Source organism: Camelus ferus, chromosome 7 (assembly GCF_009834535.1).
Source record: "Camelus ferus isolate YT-003-E chromosome 7, BCGSAC_Cfer_1.0, whole genome shotgun sequence".
Taxonomy (NCBI): domain Eukaryota; kingdom Metazoa; phylum Chordata; class Mammalia; order Artiodactyla; family Camelidae; genus Camelus; species Camelus ferus.
Genome location: NC_045702.1, coordinates 23,739,837 through 23,762,591, shown reverse-complemented (window position 1 = coordinate 23,762,591; position 22,755 = coordinate 23,739,837). Strand labels below are relative to the sequence as shown.

The 22,755-nt window shown below is 35.1% G+C and overlaps 1 long non-coding RNA gene across 1 annotated transcript; it reads left to right on the top strand.

The window, feature by feature from the left end:
• Window positions 1-1,223: 1,223 nt before the first annotated feature.
• LOC116665100 lies at window positions 1,224-13,606 on the top strand. The gene is made up of 3 exons (XR_004321675.1): window positions 1,224-1,233; window positions 1,478-1,479; window positions 13,501-13,606. It is a non-coding gene; the product is annotated as an uncharacterized LOC116665100 (long non-coding RNA).
• The last annotated feature ends 9,149 nt before the right edge of the window (window positions 13,607-22,755 follow it).

Here is a 22,755-nt window from a genome sequence, read left to right as displayed (position 1 = left end):
AGAGATAGACAATAATTAATGAAATCAAAAAGAAGTTGGAATATTATTATATCTCAGAAGTGATATAACTATTAACATTTCCATTAAGTATATATAGGGTATGTTAGAAAGCAAAGGTTATTAAAATCTTTACATTTCTTCCTACTCTAAGGTGCAAACAGAATACAATTATTAGTCTGATGACCAAAATAATTACATCTGTTACTCCTAAATGTATGAATGCTAATGAAACACATAAATATTTTTGATGTCACGAGGTAGAAGAGAAATGATATACTTCATCCAACAGAAATAAAATATACCAAAAAAATTCCTAATTAGATGCTTTTGCTTTCTTATCCCTTAGTGAAAATAATTAATGAGAATGGAAATATACCACCCTTCTCCTTGGTCTGGCTTTCACATCCCATGAAAAGATTGAAGTCTTCCCAGGGTGATCAGCCTCACAGTTCGAGAAACTCTGTCCCAGTTAGGTAGAAAATCAGATAATTGCAAGAACAATTTGCAACCTCCAAGTGATTTAGAAAACAGAAGTAGACTGTAAGATATATTACTATGTGAAGTGACAAAATATAATTACTGCATAGGAGGTCTTTGTGTTTTGAAGCTGCAATCTTTAGAAAGACAGGGTGAAGTGAATCACTCTCAGTTTGCTTTCTATCTCTGCTCCTACATCTGAGTTTAGCCTCTGTGATCAGACTGAAATTGGGAAACAATGTTCCTTTTTATGATGTAAAACAGGAGTCACATTAATTAAAAAAAAATCAAGACATTGTGGCAGTAAATCTGTACACTAGCAGGAGCATTTTCTATGTGAAATTTTGGTGAAAAAGCATGGTCATAAATGTAAAGTGATGACAGGAATTTTTTAAATACTTCTTGGCTATTCAGTAACAAATTTGTCCATTCTAATGTTCAGTGTTCTAACTTCAAACTTTTTTAGGACTGGAATCTTCTGTCTCAGCCTGTTACTGAACTCAGGTTCCACTTCTCACCATTCAGAAGCCAATAATGCAGAGGCAGGTGTCAGTAGAAAGGACAGGTGCTTTAATCAGAAAATCTGGCAATCTGGGGAGAAGCTGTGCTCATGTCCCAAGAACAACTCCAAAGATTCTGCTCAGCCATGACAGTTCCAAAGGGAAAAAAGGGGAAAGAGTCTCAGGGAATCATCAAGGCAGGAGGTTGGATTCTGCATCATTCTCCACTGAGTGCAGACTGGCTGACTCTTCAGATGTTATCTTGCCTGAGTGATCTGTCTGCAGGATTGCTACGGGGGCTATTGCAGGTAGAGAGCTAGTCATTCTTTAACTACTTAATTCTTCATTCTTACTTATTTTAATCTAGGAAAAGAATCGACAGATTAGGCAATACATGGTGTGAATTCAAGAGAGCACAAGTCAGGAATTAGGTTAAATTGCCCGTTGAGCTCATAGTTAGAGGGGAACAGAAATAGGCAAACAGGAAATGGGCAAATGAGCTGTTTTCAATTTCCCACTGTGTTCTGTAAAACAGACTCAAGAATTTCTGCTAGTCACTCTGGGTAACCCTAACAGTTGCATTACCATAAGTGGATCAGGTGTATACCCAGACATTTGGTTGAGAATTTGTATTGGATAAAACATAGCTAGCTTCTTTAACAGTGATGCAGGAAAAACAGATGTGGTGTGTGATGAGGGCCGTGTCCCAGGCTTCGGTTGAGCCCCTGGGACATGCCCCGCCAAGTGTGGGTCCTTGGCTTTACGCAGGAAAGAATTCAAGAGCGAGCCACAGTTGAGTAAAGGTAGATTTATTCAGAGAGATACATTGAAAGGCAAGAGAAAGGCCATGAAGTGCGGGGATTGGGTGCTCAGATTAGAGTAAAAGTAGGTACACACTCCATAGGCAGATTGTGGGCAGTCTCTGAAGGGGGAAGGAGAGAGAGGGCCGTGATGGCTGCGATGCACCACATTGCCAATTTTTAATGGGCTCAGTGGCTTCATGTGCTAATAAGTGGAAGGAACAGTCTAAGTAGTCTGGAGAAGGGGCTGGGATTCCCAGGAAGTTGGCCATTTCCCACTCTTTGACCTTTTGTGGCTAGCTTTGGGACTGCCATGGTGCCTGTGGGCATGTTATTTACCATGTTAATATATTACAATGGGCGTATAATGAAGCTCAAGGTTTACTGGAAGTCAAATCTCCCACCATCTTGAGCCTCAAGGCCTACGGGGGGTTGAATCTTTCACCATTTTGATGTTAATTGCTGTATCATTCCTTGAATGTCTGTGCCCTGCCCCCTTCCTGTCTCAACAGACCCTGGAATAAAGGCTGCATAAAGGCTCAAACACAATGGAAATTTTTTATTATTCACTTTTTCTGGTTAATGGGTGATTTTTCTCTCTGTAGAGATTTGGAAACATAAACCTCTTTACCCTGAGATGCTGCTTGTCACAGGGTCTTGTAGTACCCACATGGCAGAAAGGGAAAAGAACTTTAGCAGGGGCATATTGCTTTTTAAATCTCTATCCTGGAAGTGACCCGTATCATGTCTGCTCAAACTAGAGTGGCCAGAACTAGTTCAATGCAGAATGGGCTGGGAAATGTTGTCTCAGGTTGTACCACCGCTTCCCAGTGACAGCTCTAGGCTGTAGGAGAGGGAGTGTTAATTTTGATGGCCGCTAGCCATCTCTGCCTCAGAAAACCTAGCTGGAACATCAGCATCGTCAGATCTTTGCCGTGGGGCTTGCTTGGTGAATAAAAGCTGGATTGCCCCATCCTTTTAATTAATAGCATAAGTCACTGCTTCTTAAACTTTGATATGTGTAATAAATACATAGTAAAATACAGATTGTGATTCCATATTTCTAGTGTAGTGTCTCTGTTTCTGAATTTCTAACAAGGCTTCAGGTGATAAAAGTTCTGCTACTCTATGGAACATACTTTGAGCAGCAATGACCTAAGTTACAATACCTTGCCTCCATCTATTCCATTTATTTTTGAGTCTGGAGCCTTTTTGGTTAAACTTCTCCAGAGGATAAACATCCTCTCTAATGCTAATATATGTGAGAGTAATCTCCTGGAAAGGAAAGGAATGGGGAGGGTCCCTAGTAATCCGCTTGCTCCTTATGCAGCTTTTTATAGTAGATTTAACATCACTAAAAATTAAAACAAGGTAGTTTTGAAGAGTAATGGTGACTCAAGCATCAAATCTTTAAGGAATGGGAAAAAGTGACTCAGATCACTTAGACTGAGAGTCTTTGGAGAGGAGGAGAAGAGAAGAGAGTATGTTGGAAGTGGCAGTTAGTCCGAGAATATCTGTCCTGTCTCCATGGCCAGTGGTTAGAGGGAAGAAGGAGACGAACAACAGAATGTGTGAAGCCTGGTTAGAAGAGAAAGTGCTGGGTGTGCTCAGAGAAGAATTAGAGAATCTGGTGAATTCTAGAGATCAAAGCAGAAAAGTTTTCAGAGTTGTGGAGGGGGAAAAAGGTAGATAGAAAAAGGGCTAAAGAGCGTTCTAAGAGTTGAAATCTGGGGAATGAGGAATAAGTTGGAGACCCAAGCTTCCTTGTGGTAAATGATGTAAAAAGAGATACAGATTGCCATTCGTTTAGTCCTGATGATTCCAAACAGGTAGTGGTGGAAGTTCAGGGAATGAGGTTAGAGATTAGGGTATGTCAAGTTCTGGGTCTCCGGACTGACTCCCTATTGGTGGAGGTCTGCAGAGGGCAGGTCTAACTCTGAGTGTGCCAAGGAATTTTACCAAGGAAGATGAAATAATGAACCGGCAGAAGAAGGAAAATTTAGGTAGGTGTACAATTTAGAAACCCCTCATAATATATTCTTATTGTATAAATTATACATCTTTTGGTTTCTGTTTGATATATTTTCTACACAAAGGCAGATATTATCACAACTTGGTTTTTTAATCCCATTTTCTAAATGTGGCTAATTGTGTCACATAACATTTGTAGATGACTGAAAATATGTGACATTTCTAAGGGATATATAAATCTGTGTAAAATATAGGCTTAAAATCTCCTGAAACTTAAATCATAGCTGATCCATCACTATGTGCTGTGTAAGTTGCTTATTAAAAAATAAATAAATCATAAATTCTTTGGGCAAAGTTAATAACAAACATAAAGGCTGTGACAGGAGCCCGACCAGCCTCTCTTCTTCTGATTAACTGAAAGAGATTGATGTAAAATTTATACTAGCAAGGAAAAGGCAATTTCTGTATTATCCTGGGGCAGCTACACATTGGTGAGAAACATAGCCATGTACCAAGACTCTCCATTATACACACTTACTGTCAAATTGTTAGTTCATTTCATCATCAATCATCCACTCTTTCATTCAGGAAGCAAGCTAGCAGTGCAGTTCATTTATGGAACACTTATTTTCATACTTAGCAATGTGTGAAACCGAATTCTTCACGTTGTTAAATTGAGCCTTGTTTTGTGCATGGGAATTGTAGACACGTGTAGGGACAGACATCAAAGTGCTGAACAGGCAGAGGGAGAACATAGAAATTGCTCTTTAGATTCTTCTTTAAACAGAAAGCTTTGAAATGATGATTTTTAACTGTTAACTGTCTGTCTGTTTTTTTCCTAATATGAAAATGGCTAAGACCAGGTTCCCTCAGCATTTAAGATATTGAAGTTGAGATATTGCCAAAGAAGCAATCTCTCTTGTTTCCTGTTTATCATTTGCAACTACTTCTCTATTCAATCTTGCAAAAGGGATTTCCAAAGCACACAGATAAGTAAAATGAGTTTATATAAATTCTGGAACACTTAACATCCTAGGTAAAGGTAGAAGATTTTAATTACACAACTAGTTTCTATCATCTCAAGGCTCAGCTGCTTCTAGGCAGCTTCTTTGTCAAGTGGCCCTAGCTTTTAAAACATCCGAAATAATTTGTATGCATGTAAATTTAATCACCAGTTGGACAGAATTTGAAAAGGAATATATTCAAGTCAAACTCATACTTGGATGTGTGGAGGGGGGATGTGTCCAAAGAACTGCCAGCGGGGATTTTTTTCTTTTTAATAATTGCTTTGTATTGAAGTTCTTTCCTGTATTGCATTTTCTTTTCTTTGCACTACTGATCTAATTGTCTGCTGACATATCCATTATCTTTTATAGTCATTTCAAGTGGTGAAAGGATTAGTTTCATATGATTTTTGCCACTTCTTTTGGACTTGCAACCAGTTCTCCCTGATTGCTTCATTTTAATGGCCCACATAATGCAATTAAGAAGCTCTAATAACCACTTTGGGTGTAAGATGGCTGTTACCAATGGCGAAGGCAAGCTAAAAGACCTTGACAATGATACTGTGTATGCAAGGGAAACTACTTTCCTTGGGGTAAAACAACATATGAATGACAAAACCACAGTGTCTGGAATATAGGAAGACATTGTAGGAAGAAAAAAACAAGTTTTTTTTTATTGCAAAACTTCCAGAGTTCCTTTGTCAGGCACATAGGATAGAATATGAAATATTCATATTTTCAAGGACAGGAAAGTGTTTTTATTGGCCTATCTTTCTATTTGAACTGAACATTGTATCGGTAGTCTCTCTTTCTAAATTGTAAAGTCTAGTGACACTTCTCAGGATAGTAGTCACATTTTCATAATCTTTATATCCCTTTTTAAAAAATAGAGCAAACTCAATGAAATATGTCTTCATGAAACCAAAACAAATGTTTTTATTTTTTCAAGACTGAAAAGAGTAGGGCTGTTTGATGTTGTGCAGATATCAATAGATTGCTGTTGTTTTAATCGTCTCACTTCCGTCCTTCCCTCCTTTTCATCCTTCCTTCCTTCCATTCTTCCTTTCTTTTCAAAATAAAACATCTAATTCATTCTAGGGCATGAATTAAAAGACTCCGTTCCTTAGTGACATGTTTAATCTTCTGGGACTAGAGTATCATATACTTTTTCCTTAAATGGTTTGGATGATACGTGGGATCAAAAGAATACATAAGTTTTCTGTATATGCAAAATGACTTAAACCTGGTTAATGCCCACCAGAAATCAAAGGCTGTATCAAATACTGAAAAGTATGTGTGATGGCTAATTTTATGTGTCAACTTGACCGGGCCATGGGTTGCCTAGATTAAACATTGCTTCTAGATGTGTCTGTGAGGGTGTTTCTGGATGCGATTAGTATTTGAATCTGTGGACTCAGTAAAGTAAATTGGCCTTCAAAATGTGAATGAGCGGGATCTAATCCATTAAGAGGGCCTGATTAGTACAAACTGGGAGAAAGGGAGGCTTTGCCCCATTCCTGTCTGCCTGCCTGAGCTGGAACGTTGTTCTGCCCTGTCTTTGCACTGGGATTTACACCACTGGCTCCCCTTATCCCCAAGACTTTGGACTTGTACTGGAACTGTATCACTGGCTTTCCTGGGTCTCCAGCTTGCAGGTGCCAGATCATGGGACTCAGCCCCCATAATCACATGTGCCAACTCCTCAGCTGTAGATAGGTAAGTAGGTAGATAGGTAGATAGATAGACAGTTCTATTGGTTCGGTTTCTCTGGAGAATCCTGATTAATATAGTAAATTTTTAGCAAACCCCCCCAATTCTCTATTTGATTACTCAAAATAAAAGGACAGAATGTTTGATAGGATGATCTATTCTTAAAGCAACATTAAAAACTTATCAGCCTTGATGGCCAGCGCAAACCCAAAAGTATATTTGGGGGAGGAAGAGAAAAGGGAATGAAAATGAAATCAAAAGAAAGAGAGTAGGAGAATAAGGAAAGGAGAAAGATTAAATGACTTTTCCAGTGTCATGATAGGAAATTGACAAAAAGGATCATGATGGGACATGGAAGAGAGCCACTGACATCACCCCATGAATTTCTCTATGATATTGGTGCATTCACCCACAGACACTTATGGTGGAACCAGTATTTGGTAGACCTCTTTGCATCAATGGCAAGAGCTTGGTTTCTAGGTTTCTCAGCTACAGCTTAGTAAAACAAATGACCACACAAACAACCAACCAAAAGTCCTGAAGTAGGCAAGAGCAGAGTTTAATACAGGTGAAAATACAAATGACATCAGTAATTGAAGATCTGATATAGGGTGAGCGTTAATAAAGGCACAACGAGGAGTCGTTGAAGTCAAAATCTGGAATGCAACCTGAAAAGATGAGAGAAGACTACTCTGAGAGCCCCAGGAAATGAATAGGAACTCTAAACTTTATGACTTCTTTGAACAGAGCATGGTTAGCATAGGAATTTTGTTGTCAGAGTTGAAATTCATTATTTATATTCCACCAGCTATTAATTCTCACAAGAAATTAGAGAACTTAAATAAAGATATAATGATAGGGAAGTGAAGAATTCACTGGACTCTGATAACATCCAACGGCTTAATTAAGTAATTGGAAAAAGGGAAACTTCAGTTATAAAACTGACATGAATTACCTGATATAGTTAGGGGAAAAAAAAGGGAAGATCTCTTCTAATCCTGTTTAAGAAACTCTTTTTAATTCAAAGATCATTTTTAAGTTACTATTAAGAATTTTTAATATGAAAGTATGGTACAAATTATCAGGGAACAGAGCTTAGATACAAGCTAAATCAATTTATCAATCCAGAATTTATTAAATATCTACTATATAACTAACTCTTTCTTTGGAATTAAGAAAATAATTGGACTGTGTTCCTAAATTTCAAGAAAGTAATAGGGGATTCATCGTTTTGTTTACTTTAAAAGCGAGTCAGAAAAAAAAAAAAGTGGGTTGGTATTTTGAAAGCTTATCTTTGAGGGAATCTGTTTTGGTTGAATTTTAAATCTCAAAACTCAAAAGGTAACTCTTGAAAATTAATAAAATTTTATAAATATAAAAATCTTCATTATGAAGAATTGATTCATATTGAATCATTTCAGAGAAATGTTATCATAGTTAATGCCCTTACTATATTTGTAGTTTTACTATGTGACATAAAGTTCTAAAGAACTAAGATATGATACAAGTAAGAAACAAAATCCCCCTATATTTCTTCAAAACATGTATTATATACAGTGGACAATGTGATAATGCTATCATTTAATTAATGACAGTATCAACTTTAGAGACCAGACATTTAGACAATTATCCTCTTGGAAGAATTTGAAAATGGCTCTATCCTGCATTCTAAACATCTCCCCTGTACAATTATAGGTAATCCATAATTTACCAGCTGGAAGAGCATGGTGTTCAAATATGCAGGCTGCGCTATGATCATATGAGTTGGAATCCCAGCATTGCTCTTTTTCTATCTTCACTTTTGCCTCATTTATGGAATTTGAATCACAATATAACTTTCCCTATGGACTTATTGTGATGACTAAATGATTAAAGTTCATAGTTGGAATGTGTGAGCCAAGAAATTTCTCAATAAACATTTAAATATTATTATGTGACGCAGGAAAGCCATGCTGTGAGTTCAAATGGATTTTTTCCCCCAAATTTTCACCTTTGTGCTATACTTGCATTTATAAGTTCTCTATAACATGAAATATAAGAGTTTGAGGCTTCTCTGATTATTTGTGTTGAAACAACAAGACTTCTGGTGTGAAAGTCTTTTGATTTAGTCGTAAGATACCCCGTATGGCTGCAGGTTCTCCTTCCATTGCCATCTAAGGTATGAAGAACTGGGTTGTCATTTCCTACACTTCTTTCTTGTTCATTTTATAATCCTGAGAAAACAGCATGGTCACTTGGGAGTAAATTTAAGGTCACTCAATCCCATGAGAATAAACATTTTTGTCATTTTTAACTGTCTCCTAATTATTAACAAATGTTCTTGAGGAAACAGTATCATATTTGAATAATTTGTATATATTTAGAAAGTGCCAAGTTTTTTTTAAAAGTTATTATTTTGAGCAAAAGAAAAGGGGGGGAGGGGCTGGCATGGGTCTTAGTTATATCTTCTACCCAAATATTTAACAAAACTGTTAAGTTTTGTCAGTGATTCTGTTCATGCTTGTGTTCAAAAGCCATAGCAACTTACCAAACCATTTCTATTATTGCCACGCAAAAACCTTAAGTTTAGCAACTTGTTTAGAAAGACTAGAATTAATTCACAATACCTCATAAGTCAGCTGGGATCCTTATCTTTCTATTAAAAGTTGATATCAACCTTTATCTGATATTTGTAACTTTGTTTTTTTGAAAGGCACAGTGAAGAAAAGCAGATTCATTACTAAAAACAATAAAACTAAAAAAGTTTGTAAAGAAAAAAATTTACTTAATAGACATGATTTGTCATGTTTTGACTAATAGTTTTGATAAGGATCACCTATGACAAATTTCTACATAGTCTGAAATTTATTTACTATTCAATTGCAGCTATATAAATCCCGCCTAAAATGCCTGCAATACATTCTGAAACAGTGTCCCTGAAACTTCTTCCCTTTTACTAATAGGCAAACTGGGAGTGGGCGATTGTTTTAGCACAGAAAGTGACTCTGGAAATATATTTATTGACTTACATGTAATTAATTTGCACCTTAATGATGAGTAACACAGCATGGCATCTGCTGTTTTCAGCAGTGTACTGGATTAGTCTCATGACCATCATTAAATACTTAATAATGTTATATGTCTATGCATATAAAATCCAATCCTGATTCTTAATTTTTACTTTGCAAACTGGCTGCTCACAATACTTATGTTCTCTTAATTTACTTCTGTATGAGTCAGGTTACCTAAAATATTCAGTGAAGCACTTCGGGGTGGGGAAAAGAAAGAGCAGAAGTTTGTCCCTTTCGAGTAATTTGAAGATGTAACACAGTGGTTGTCAAAATGTATCATGCCAACTAGTCAGCTGGGGATGCTTGTTATAAATGAACCTTGCCCTATTCTTAGAGTGGGGCATAGGAATCTGTATATTAACACACACCCATCTTTTGATGCAGGAGGTTCATGAGTGACGTTGTAAAACATAATGATATCAGGGTGATTTGAGCTGGGGAGGTATGGGTGATTTATACAGTGTGCTGTCAACCAAGGGCAAAAGTAGTTGTAGAGTCCTGAGACTAAGAGGGCACCTAAACTGTCCAAACTGGGGAAGACAAGAAGAGCCAGTAAATCCTGAACCAGAAGATGGAAACCAAGAGTGGTACCAGTGACTAGCAGAAGATAATGTAGGAACACATTTCATAAGATGAGAGTAGACAGAAATCGTTTCTAGTAAGGCGGGGCTTAAGGGAGATAGGACAGTACAGAACCAGCATTCTAGCGTGTTTTTTTTTCCATTTCCTAGAGTGGCTGGCAATCTTGGACATCTGATGTCCATTTCCCCCCTCCAAAAATAACATTCTAATGTAAAATTAATAGTTGATTTGTCTCTAAGTCCTAACTGAATAAGGTTATTTATTACAAATAAGTTATTCTAACTCAAAACAAAAACTTGTCTCTACCTTTATTCTTACCCTCCTTCCTCTGCTTTTTTACTTTTTTCTTCTCTGGATGATCTTTTCTACTAGCCTTTCCAAATGAGCCCCTGTTATAACCTGTTATAGTTTTCAGTCACCTCCTTCATTAGTCACATTAAAAGGAGTGGTCTCACTCAGTCTTCTGCCCAGCTCCCCTCACGCTAGTGACTGCTTTGTATGCCACTTGGCATCAGAGAATCTTTGAAGAACAGAGCCCCTCCCTGAGCCACTGTGATGTTTGAGATGTCTGCCTTCAGGGCAACATGAGCCTCTTGCTAACTCTCACTGGAACACCCAGTCAGTACCTGTTCCTTGTTCATGGTGTAGATGTTGGCCGAGTTCTAGCTCACTGGCAGGTACAGTGTCACCTATGACATAGTGTACTTGAAGCCATACCTGAACAAGTTAAAATGACATTTCTGCCAGAAATACATTACTTTCACATCAGTAATTTATTCTTTAGACTAGTCTGTACAACAATCCCTGAAAGAACAGTTACCAAGTGAGTTATTTTCCTCTTTACTTCTTCTGAAGGAAAGTTCTTTACATATCTGAATACAATGAAATCATGTTTCATAACTCATCCTAGAGTGGAATTCAGACAAAGTCAGATTGATCTAGGCACTCACAAAATGAATTTAATTACTGAAATGTCAAAATAATTCTCATTGTTTTTCTCCTGCACTGTTTTCCCCAGAAGAGATTACTCAGGGTATTGCATCTGAGTGTCCACTCATCTGCTGCAGTACAAGTTTGCTGCCTACACTGATGGGGAGAGAGCCCCAAATTTATCTGTATCTGTTATTTAGGTGAATTGATATGAATCCAGAATATAAGCAAAATGAGACTCAAAGCTGTAATGAGGTGAAAAATAAAAGCAATTGTTCTCGGTTTGAGTAGAGTTTTTTTTTTTTTATCTTTGATGAACAACTAAATACTGGACTCATATTGTGAAGCATTAGCAGTGAAAATCTGTAACTGAACTTCATACATTACAAATTGATTTAGATGAACCAGGTCTAGCTCTAATGTCTAAACACATGATGTGCTGAAGATGTGTAATGACCCATGCACAGATGCAACAGAGGAGGAATTAACAAAATTGGCATTGGCTTTTATTAGATCTCTTGTGGTCAAGTAGCATTTATCTGATGTGGAGAAAGGACTCTGTGAATTATCAAACAAGCAGGTACTATTTTTTTGGATGTGGTAAGTCTCTTTGGATTTATAATAGCTCATCGGAGAACATGGCAACCTCTAAACTTTTGCTGCAAGGTGAGAAAATACCAAGAAAATACTACAAGTTACTAGAAAGGGAGAATACATCACTTTGAATTCTAAACACTTGTTCTTACCACATGATGCCTCTTACAGCAACAAATAAGATGACAGATGTATATGATTTATAAAACATTTTCTTGTTTAGAAAAACAAAGTGATAAAATTGAGTTGATGGATATAGTAGCTGTGAGACAAAATCATTCTTTGTCTATGTAAGCTGTATGCAACAAAAACTCTGAAATAATGCCCTGTATTTCTTAAATTTAGTTGCTGGTGCTATTTATATTTTTCAGTCATCTGGCAAGTAAATCTTTTCTCAGCACTCTGAAAATCTAAATCATTACTGTTGATATTCAGGAAACTGAGACGTATGATTGCTAACACAGTGGTTTCAGTTGTATTTTTTTGAATGTGAACAAAAGGGGAGTGTTGTGGTAGGTAGCAAAATAGCTCCCCAAAGATGTCTATGTCCTACTCCCTGGAACCTATTATGTTAAGTACATATGTTATATGTACCTAATACGTTATAATGTATGTTAATATGTTACCTGATATGGCAGAGGGGATTTTACAGATGTGATTAAGTCAAGGGTCTTGAGATGGGCATCTCATTTTTCTGCATGGGTCCAATATAATCACAAGGATCTTTAGAAAGGAATATGGGAGAGGCAGAGACAGAGGAGATTTGATGACAGAAGCAGAGTCCGAGTGATTTAATTACTGGCTTTTATTAAAGATGGAAGGAGGGGGCGATGAGCCAAGGATTGGAGGCAGCCTCCAGAAGCTTGAAAAGGCTGGGGTACTATTTATCCCCTTGAGCCTCGAGAAGGGATTCAGCCCTGCTACCACCTTGATTTTAGGCCTGTAAGACCCAGCCATATTTGACGCATCAAGTTTAAGTTTAGGCAGTGTTTCTATGTCCCATAATATAATGCTTGGCAAATGCTCAACACTGCCAGAAGATGTCTTTGTTCCTGGTGGTTGGCTATTTTTACTTAAACAGGTAGAAGGCATCCTTTGTGGTCAACAGTTGGTCTTATGGATATACTGACAGTATTTCCCAAATTTGACAATATAGAAATAAAATAAAATAAATAAATAAATCTGTTTCAGATGGAGTCGTGTTCTCTGAAAAAACAGACAAGTAGCCTTTCCCTATTGAAAAAATATCAACTCAAAATAATTTTTAAAAACACAACAAAGTGTAACTGTAAATGTGTATTTTCTATGGCTTAGCCAAAGAGTAGATTGCAATTAATGAGTGGACATAAAATATTGCTTTTCTAAGTGATTTTATAAGCTTTACAACACTTGGCAATAAAAATGGGCTTCTTTAAAAGATAATTAAATAAGTGCTCCCCCAAAGAATGTTAAGAGACACTAGTCTTAGGAAACTCACTTTAAAATAAAAGAGGGGGCTTTATATTTGGCAGTGATACTAGCTTTACCCTCTTCAACTTCCACAGCAGCGTATTTTGAAGGTGTATCATAAGAATCATGTTCAAATTTAAGTAAACTTTTTCTGTTATTTAATTATGGTACTTTAAATTTTATTAACTATAAAACAGTTGAGCCATACGAAGATCAAATCTATTTTATAAAACCAGTGGTAAACAATATAATGTATTGATCAACTTTGAATTAAGGGAGATGCTCTTTAAATTATTGTGATTAGTTCTACCTTATTATCTAATCTCTTTATCCCCATATTACAGGTATAAAGCCTGAGACCAGTAGGTTATGTTACCTGTCCTTGATTGCCTTACATTTATGTAAAGTGATAGAAATAGAATAATGGGGATAGATCTGTTCTATGCTTTGTGTGCTATTTGTGCTTGCTTTTCTTGAGTTTTGAAATCTTTACAAATTATTCCCCTAAACTTTTGACTCATATGGGTAAGAGATTTTCATTTTATTTTAAAGCAAAGAAAATTTCAGGGAGAACAGAAAAGAAGCATATTGTGATTCTGGTGGTTTATTTGCCCCCACATTTCCCTAAAATAGTACTTCCCATACTATAAATTAGAGAAATGATGAATTTATGGTGACATTGAATAGAAAATGAGTAGCATATTGAGCAGTAATAATTCATAGATTCTAAAAGAACTGACAGTCTGATTACATTCTATATATCCTGCAGAACTGAATTATCTGTCTTGTTAAAATTTCAATGATCTAATTCAGTCCTTTGGAATCAAAATCAATTCTATTACTAGCATCTTTTTGATTTCACTAAATTTAATATTTAATTGCTCAAGAAGGACAGATAGTAAGACTGTCATACTATATGTCCCATAAGTGAAAAATAGTAACTTTTAAAAATATAATTAATTTGTCAGTTTCATTTGGTTTTTAAAGTGATCGAAACTATACCCTGCTTGCAAAATTTGAATATGTCTTCATTCAGGTCGATCATATTAAGTCCAGGAATGGTTATGATAGGTAAGATTGTGTGCCATCAGGTGACTTTGTTATTCTTATAAAAATGAAGCTTATAAATTGTGCCATCTTTATACAGTCCAGAGAAATTCATCATGTATGAGGTAGTGATAGTTAATCATAAATAATCATTTGTGTGAAATAGTATTTGTATGGTTGTGGTATGTAAGTAGATAGATAGGTAGATAGATAGATAGATAGGTAGATGGATAGATAAAGATGCTTTCCACCATGAGTTTTTATAAGACTTGTGGTGCCACAAACAAAATGGCTAAAACTGACCCTGGATGCTCGTTTTGTGTTGCCTGTACACTAACCAGGTTACTGTAACCAAGGTTTCCTTTCAGCCAAGTTCATCTTCCCATTGGACTGGAGCTTCCTCCTCCAATGAGGGACTTCCTCAATATCTAAGATCTCCAAGTGTTGAAATGCCAGTATCTCCAGAACGACTTTATAAATAGATGGCCCCCAGATCCAGGAGTTTATGTATTCCCTCAGTGTCGAAGCTGTTTTTCCATGTGTGTCATATGAAAAAGGAAACTCACAGTAGGGAGGGCTTAATGATTCAACAGGGTCAGTGCTTCTGCACACCTCTCTGTGGAATGATAGACGGAGCAGAGGCTTATTTAAAAAAAAAAATTGCTTGTTGACCTTGGCCCTATGCAAGTTTTTACAATAAAGTATGTTCCTTAACCCATGTCATACATTATGAAATTCATCCTGAATCCCAGTGCACAGCAGGTAAGACCAAGAAGAGATATGATTTGCATGGCAAGACTCTATGATGTTTTAGAACTTTCTTAAATTATAGTTTCTATGTTGAGAAATAATTATGTACTGACTTTTATGTAAAAAGAAATCAATGAGAAAAAAATGATCATTTTTAGCTTGAGGGAAAATGAGACAGTTAAGTGAAGACCAATATTTAACAATAGCACGTTGTCATTTTACGCAAGGAAAAGAAACATAAAATGAAATATTGTGACAACTGTGGATTCACAAAATTCACAAACGTTTTAATATGCTTTATTTTGTTGAATAAAAGCATCCAATATTTCATTTTTCAATTAGTTTATAATCATAGTTTTTAAGCCTTGTAAAATTCTCTTCAACACTTCATGTAAATTATCCTAAACTTTTTAGATTTAAGTCTGTAACATTGGCTGCGCATTTTACAAAATAAATTCAGATTTTGAAAATGCATTGCTCTGAATGCCACCATACCATATGTAAATGACCAAATATAATGTGATGTTTAATATGAATAAGTTTACTTTCTGGTTTGCCTGGGCTATTTCTGGTTTATTGTCTTGGCACTCATCTAGTTTAGCACTTGTCCCAGATTTTTCACTTTTTATGTAAGTGTTTTTAAAAATAGTTATATTTATGAATAGTACAGGTAAAGTAAAACTCAAAAGTATTTTATTTCCAATTTCTGTCACAGTCTCATAATCTACCTCAAAATTTTGGTTATTTAGGAAGATGACACTCAGAGCCACAGGGAATGCATTTATGTATTTATATATCTTTTCTGTAAAGCATGACTTTTCATGTAAAACAAATGACTCTTCTATATTAATTGACCTACTGACTGAATTCTAATTTTTTTATATACCATGAAGAATGAAGTGATAGATGTTAATGTCTTGCCTCTATTACTGCAAGAACTTGAAAAATAGGTTTTATTTTTAGTTAAAAAAATTAATGTCTTCAAATGCTTCTTTTTTGTTGCCAATTAATTGAGAGGAAATATAGCCCTGGAAGTTCATTTTATTAAAAAAGTAAAATATCTAACATGTTACTGGAATTTCAGTTAAAATTCAACATGAGTGATACAACTATTTTAACCAATTTGGGTGGAGCAAAGCTTTATGATAAAAACAATATTCACACTAAGAAACTGACAGAGCAGAAATATATTGAAAGTGGCTTGGAAGTGCCCATAAATTGTACTTATATCCAAACACAGTGTATGTTTCTGCCAATGGAAATAGAAGCTTGAAGTTGTTGAAATGTATAATTTTTGCCCATTTACATCTAGAGTAAAAAGTTTATGGCAAAACTAGTGTTGAATAATGCACACAAACAAAACTCACTGAAGCAGTATAGGTAGCCTTCTTTCTATTTTTTATAATACTTGGCAGTCCAGAAGTTTTTGAGCTGTAAATATTTTAAGTCTGTCTAAGTGCACTAAAATATTACTGATTTTTTTATTAAAATTTCTGCTGAGTTTGTTGCTTTATTTTAAAAACAAATGACATTTTTAATCAAAAGAGGGAGCTTCTAGAAAAATCTCAGATTTGAAGATTTTAGCAAATTGCAATAGATGAAAACAAAGCTTGCAGATAGGTAGACACTAAAATTTATCCCTGTAAGAACAGGAAAGGAATTGAACAAATCAAAAGAGAGTTCAAGTGATTTTCAATATTTATTTTAGAAATTCTGTAATTGTGCTTTAGACTATCTCAAATCACTGTAGAATCTTCTTATAGTTCTACTTTTAAGTGAATGAACTTATAGTCTTTGCCTTCTTACTGTATCTTTAATTTTTATTTTTAATGATACTTTTAAATGGAAATTTATTGAAATGTTCGAAATAATCTTAGATAAGGACAATTAATTTTATGAGTTTTGTCTTCTGAAAATACTTATTAATGAAATAAACTCTGATTTAAGGCAAAAAGATAGTAATTAAAAATATCCTGTGTTTAGTAGAGTTTGAGTTTACAAGGGACTTCACCTAGAGGAAGTATTTCCAAATTAAAAAAGTATGGATGGAGTTTTCAATAGGATTTGTTGACAATTTCAAATTTATTGACTATGAAACGCAATTTTCAGAAAAACTGTTGAAACTTTATAAAAAATTAAAAATATTAAGGCCATAATTAAAAAAATGTACTTTACAAAAGTCTGTTGGCACAGTTTTAGAAACAGCTACAACTAAGAAACTGATTATGTGAACAAATGCCAAGAGTAATTTGTTTTATTATTTTTTAATGATTCAGAAAATTAATAAGGAGACATTAAAAATTTTGCTTTAATGTGTATGAATATATACATTTCTTAATTTTATGGAAATAATATTAATTTTAAAAACCATTTAAAAAGATACAGTAAAGGGTTACCAACTTAATAAAATCAATAGACAATCAATAAAATATTTTAGAAAATTATATTTTAAAATTATTTTAGTAACCCCATTTACTGTAAAAATCTCCCAGTTTGGAACACTAACTTATATGATCACCCCAAGTTGTATATTCTTGCAATTCTTTGCAATTATCCTCCGCCAATATTTGGTTGTTTAGTTTCAGACTATATTACTGCTCCTTGCCTTCTACTTCTTCCCGCTGATTCCAGTTTCCTTTTTATTGAGGTTAGTCTCTCTAATTCTTTCACTAAGTATGTGTGAGTGATAAACTTCTGCTATTTGAAAAAGAATGTCTTTATGTCATACATATTCTTGAATGATACTCGAACTGGTTACAGGATTCTTAGCACTTTTAAGATAAGGTTCCATTGTCTTTGAGCCTATTGTCCTGTGAATTTCCCACTCAGTTCCCTTGGGAATAAGTGGCCAATTTCAATCTGATGATTTATGTCTTTCCTAAATTCTAGACGATCGCAGCCATTTTTTCCCCCCAAATATTGCCTCAGTGGCGTTCCTTTGGTTTTCTCCCATTGGAACTCCTCTTAATGAATGTGGTGAACCCTGCTGCCTGGCCAATTTACACCATTCCTAGATTCCTTCCTTTTTATACACTTTCACTGAAAATACTAGAGCTGCTAAATACTCACTTTCCAAGTCTCTTCAAACTAGGGCTTGCCAACTGGCAGTTTTAACCAGTGAGATGTTAAATGGAATTGTGGTGCTGGCATTTCTGGGCAAACTTTTTTTTTTTCCTCTTCTCTCTCTTTTTTTCCTCTTCTCTCTTTTTTTATTGAGTTATAGTCAGTTTACAATGCTGTGTCAATTTCTGGTGTACAGCACAATTTTTCAGTCATACATGAATATACACATATTCATTTTCATGTTCTTTTTCACGAGATGGCATCTATGATATACCTGAGGCTCAAATCTATTGCCTATTAGCTGCCTCCCTCCAAATTTCTAACTATAAAATAAAATAATCTCAGTTTCTTTAAAAAGAGTCCAAGGAAAGGATTTAGGTGCTGATACTTAAGAGGAACGCACCAAGGGTGAGGATGAGAGAAGCGTGGAAATGAAGCAAGGAAAGACGCCAAGCAAGATAATGCCATGCATTACTACCTGGGTACTTGTTTACCAAGAGACACAGAGAGATACAGTAGGCACATACAATGTTTTGAAAATACTGAAAGTAGGAACTTCACATCAAAGTCGATCACTGGAGAGATAATAGAGGGCCTCCTGCTTTCTGTGAGATCACATGATGGGGGACACATGATAAGGATGACTTCATAGGGGTCTCTTGAGCTTCCAGGTCATGGCATCCAGCCTCTTGACGGCCATTCATTAAGCCACATCCCTTACAGTATAGTATAGTATTTCATACAAGTCTAAAAGAGGAGAGGCAATCCTGAAAGTTAGGATGTGAACCAAAAGAGGAAAGGAGATATTTGGGAGCACCTAAGAAAACACAGAACTTCCCTATTTGAAATTCCAAAACTTATCCTGAGATTTCTCATACATCTTCCTTCTTTATTTTATATCATAGGATTTATTGATAGCTAATACCATGGTAATATATATTTATATTATTCATTTATCTATTATTGTTCACCCACTAATAGTTTGTAAGCGCCATGAAGTCAGGAGTTTTACCTATTTGGTTGTTGTTAAACTGCTATTTTTCATCACCAAGAAAATTAATTTCTTGGTACATAATATGTGAATGAATTGCAGCCATGATGTGTTGCCCTAATCCCTTGGGTATTAATATCTGTTTGAACCAGGTTCATCTTTTGGTGATTTAGACAGCTTAGACTCATCCCTAATGGATGTTCCCCACATGGCAGGTGACGAGGATGATTTGACCTAGGATTTTAGTGGTTTAGAACATTAATTTTACAGACAGATTGCCTGGATTTAAATTCTAGCTCTCCTAATTATAGTTGTGTGACCTTGTGAAAATATTTAAACCACTTTAAGTTTCCTCCTCTGCCAAATGATACCACTAATGATATCTATTTCTTATGGCTTTTGTAAGAAATATATAGAGTATCATACTTAAAGCATTTTCATGATGTCTAGCACTGGGTAAGCCCCTGGTGATGTTTTTTTATCCTCAGGGTCTCACCAGAAAAACAGAAAACACTGACGATATTTAAAATAGAATTTAACGTACATAAGTTGTTGTAATGGAAAAGCAGAGAAAATGAATAGGAAATTGTGGTAAGACAATCCACCAATCAGCAGTAACAGGATAAGAACAGCAACAGCAGGATGCTGCTACCATGGCTAGACATTGAGCACAGAGGGGGAAAGTAATGTTATGGAAACTCAGGCACCAAAGTCGAGTGACAGGAAGCTGATGCCTTGAAAGAGATACAGGCACTGACTGACGATCAGGATAAGATGATGCCTGAGGCTGAGATACACAAGTAGTCTGTTTCCTGTCTTATTTCATCCTTTTGTCCTCCCTTTTGTGGAGTCTAACAGAAAGCCAAGTGATCAAAGATCCTAGAAAACACAGTTTATGGGATCAGGTTGCCAGTTTTACAGGGCTGAGAGGAGAAGAGTAAGACATGGATCTGATGGCAAACAGGCCCAAGTTCGCTCCATCTTATCTATAATCATTGTGAACATGTCACTCTTTCCCAGCTCTGTTGTTCAATGTGATTCAAACGATTTTTTTTTTCTTTAGGATACCTGCAAATTACATTCTACACTATTGCATTTTAGAGCAGAAGCCAGACTTACATGCTTGGTATAATTCACATTGCGAAGTGCCTTGTTCATGGAAAATACTCAAGTATTCAAGGAATCAATGAGATTGATTCTATAAATCCATATCAAGACTTCAAAATCAAACCTTGACCATTTCACCCACTTAAAAGTTCACCTACATACTTCTAATTTCATTTTATGCTTCCCTGTTAGAATAAATCACAATTTTTATGCAAAGCAAATGAGTGTTCCATTTCCATTACCACCTCTCTGTACCAGAGAAATTACATGACCAAGAGTTATTATCATGATAAAGAGTTTCTAAGCATTTTTTCTTTATGCTCTATATCAGTTGTTATCAGTGAATGGTTCATTGTATCCAGATATTGCTCTTTGTATGTTCCTCAAAAGCCAACTAGTTTCAACATTAGTGAGTCGTATATTCTTAATCTCATTTGAAATATTGTCTATAAATCTAAATTCTGTCCATTCAACAAATTAATAAATTTTAAGGCTGCTTCCCCTCAAATGTTGCTTAATTCATGAAGTTTCATATTACTTTTATGAAAAGAATGCCTTATTTTCTATCTTTGGAAGTTTTTTTTGAGAATTTGCTCAAACTAACGTATGTTCAAATGTAATGCCATTTGTATATAGAATATCACACTATAAATCCTCTACCTTTCTAGCTATAAATACAAGTCAGACTTAGAAAAATATACTTTTCTTTATTATATTAATCTACTCTATTTTCAGAGTATATACCCTTGTGTGCTTAAATTTTTTTACGACTAAAATCTGTATAATGTTTTCACCAACACAGTGCACGTTTCTTCTGGCATTTAGACATCCTTTATCTTACTCATTGTACAAATACGGTGATTAGAACTGTGAAACATTCCTATTATGCACAAGGTATAAAATTTCAAGGATAAAGAAGTAGTAATAAATAACAACTCTTAATTTCTCATGTTAAATTGATTTTAATAGGACTGATATTTTGTTAGAAGAGCCACCACCCCTATTCATGCATTTTTTATAAATGAATCTCCCTCTGAAGTACTTTGTAATCCCCATGTGATATCTGTATCTTTCTTTCTACTGAGATATTTATAGAACCTGATATGCTTTTAATATTTCCTGAAAATTGTCCCATGTTTCAAACATTATCAGTAATTAGTGGTTTATAGTGCAATATATTTCATCATCCTTTCACCACTTCAGTTACTTTAGCTATATTCATAGGGTAAAGAATCTGAAAAATGCCCAAAGCTAGGGCTGAGGGGTTTGGGATTGTAGCTAGTAAAGCCATGGAGAAAGGAATTGAATACAAACGTAGGGCAAGCCAAGGTCAGAGTATGAACCAGATTTAGAATTTATCTGTCATCCACCCTTCTAAAAAAAGACAGTGACAATAGAAATATGAGATAAAATCTAGAGAGGAAAAGAATATGTATAGTTTAAAATCAAGGCCATGTTCAGGAGCCAGAAGCACATTTTTACTAGGAGAGAATGTAAGGGACTGTGTTGTAGGCTGGTTTGTGACTTTGGGAGTTTTTATTTTTGGCCTCCTTAAGCATGGTTGAAATTCTCCCTTATTCACTTATAGGTGATCATAAGTCTGCAGAATGATAGTTGTTACATATATAACTGATATAATGTAATTTTCTTAAATTGCATGTGTTTGGAATATGTTTTTTTCAGATCTTTCCAAGAAGAGGATCTGGATTCAGTTTATCCTGTTGTTAGTCAAAGGGACTCAATTTAATTCTGCTTAAGGAACCAGTTGTTTTATTTTTATTCTTTTGAAATTCTATTTTTTCAAGGGTTGTAGAACTACAAAGTGTAATAGAAATGTAATGTGAACCACGAAGGTGAACTACACATTTAATTTTAACTTTTCTGGTGGGATCTGTTCGAATACTTGCCTATTTTTAAATTGAGTTGTTTGCTTTCTTATGATCTATTTTGTCATATAGAAGTATTGCATATATTTTCCTCTACTCTGTGACTTGCTGTTTCATTTTCTTAATGGTGCCCTTTGAACAGAAAATAGGTATTTAAATTTGATACAGCCCAGTTTCTAATTCTATTTCTTTATACTCGTCTTCCCAAATTTTTCAAAATTTTCTTCTAGAAGTTTTGTTGTTGTTCACTTATGACTGCTTTAATTCATATTGTTGTTATTATTTTTTGTGTGATGTAGATTAGGTCAATGTCAATTTTTTTTTTTTTTCCCAAATGGAAATAACGGTTTTCCCAGCACTATTGTTTGAAAGAAAGTCTTTCTCCATTAAATTACTTTGGTACCTTTGTAAATAGTCAATTAACTATTTATAGGTAGGTTCACTTTGGACTCTCTTTCCACCGATCTATGTATCTACATTTCACAAATACTGGGTTTATATGAAGTCCTGAAATCAGATATTATCTTCCACTGCCTAACACGATCTGTTTATTTATTCATCCACTGGACATATGAGTTGTTTCTACCTCTAGGCTATTATGAATAATGCTGCTATAAACATTTGTGTGCAAATTTCTGCAGGGACATGTATTTTCATTTCTTCTGGACATACACCTCAGAGTAGAATTGATGGATCATATAATAATGCTGTGTTTAACTTTCTGAGAAACAATCAAACTCTTTTCCACAGTGGCGGCATTATTTTACATTCCCACCAGTAATGTATAAGGGTTCTAATTTCTCCATATCCTCACCAGCATTTGTTACTTTCTATTATTTTAATT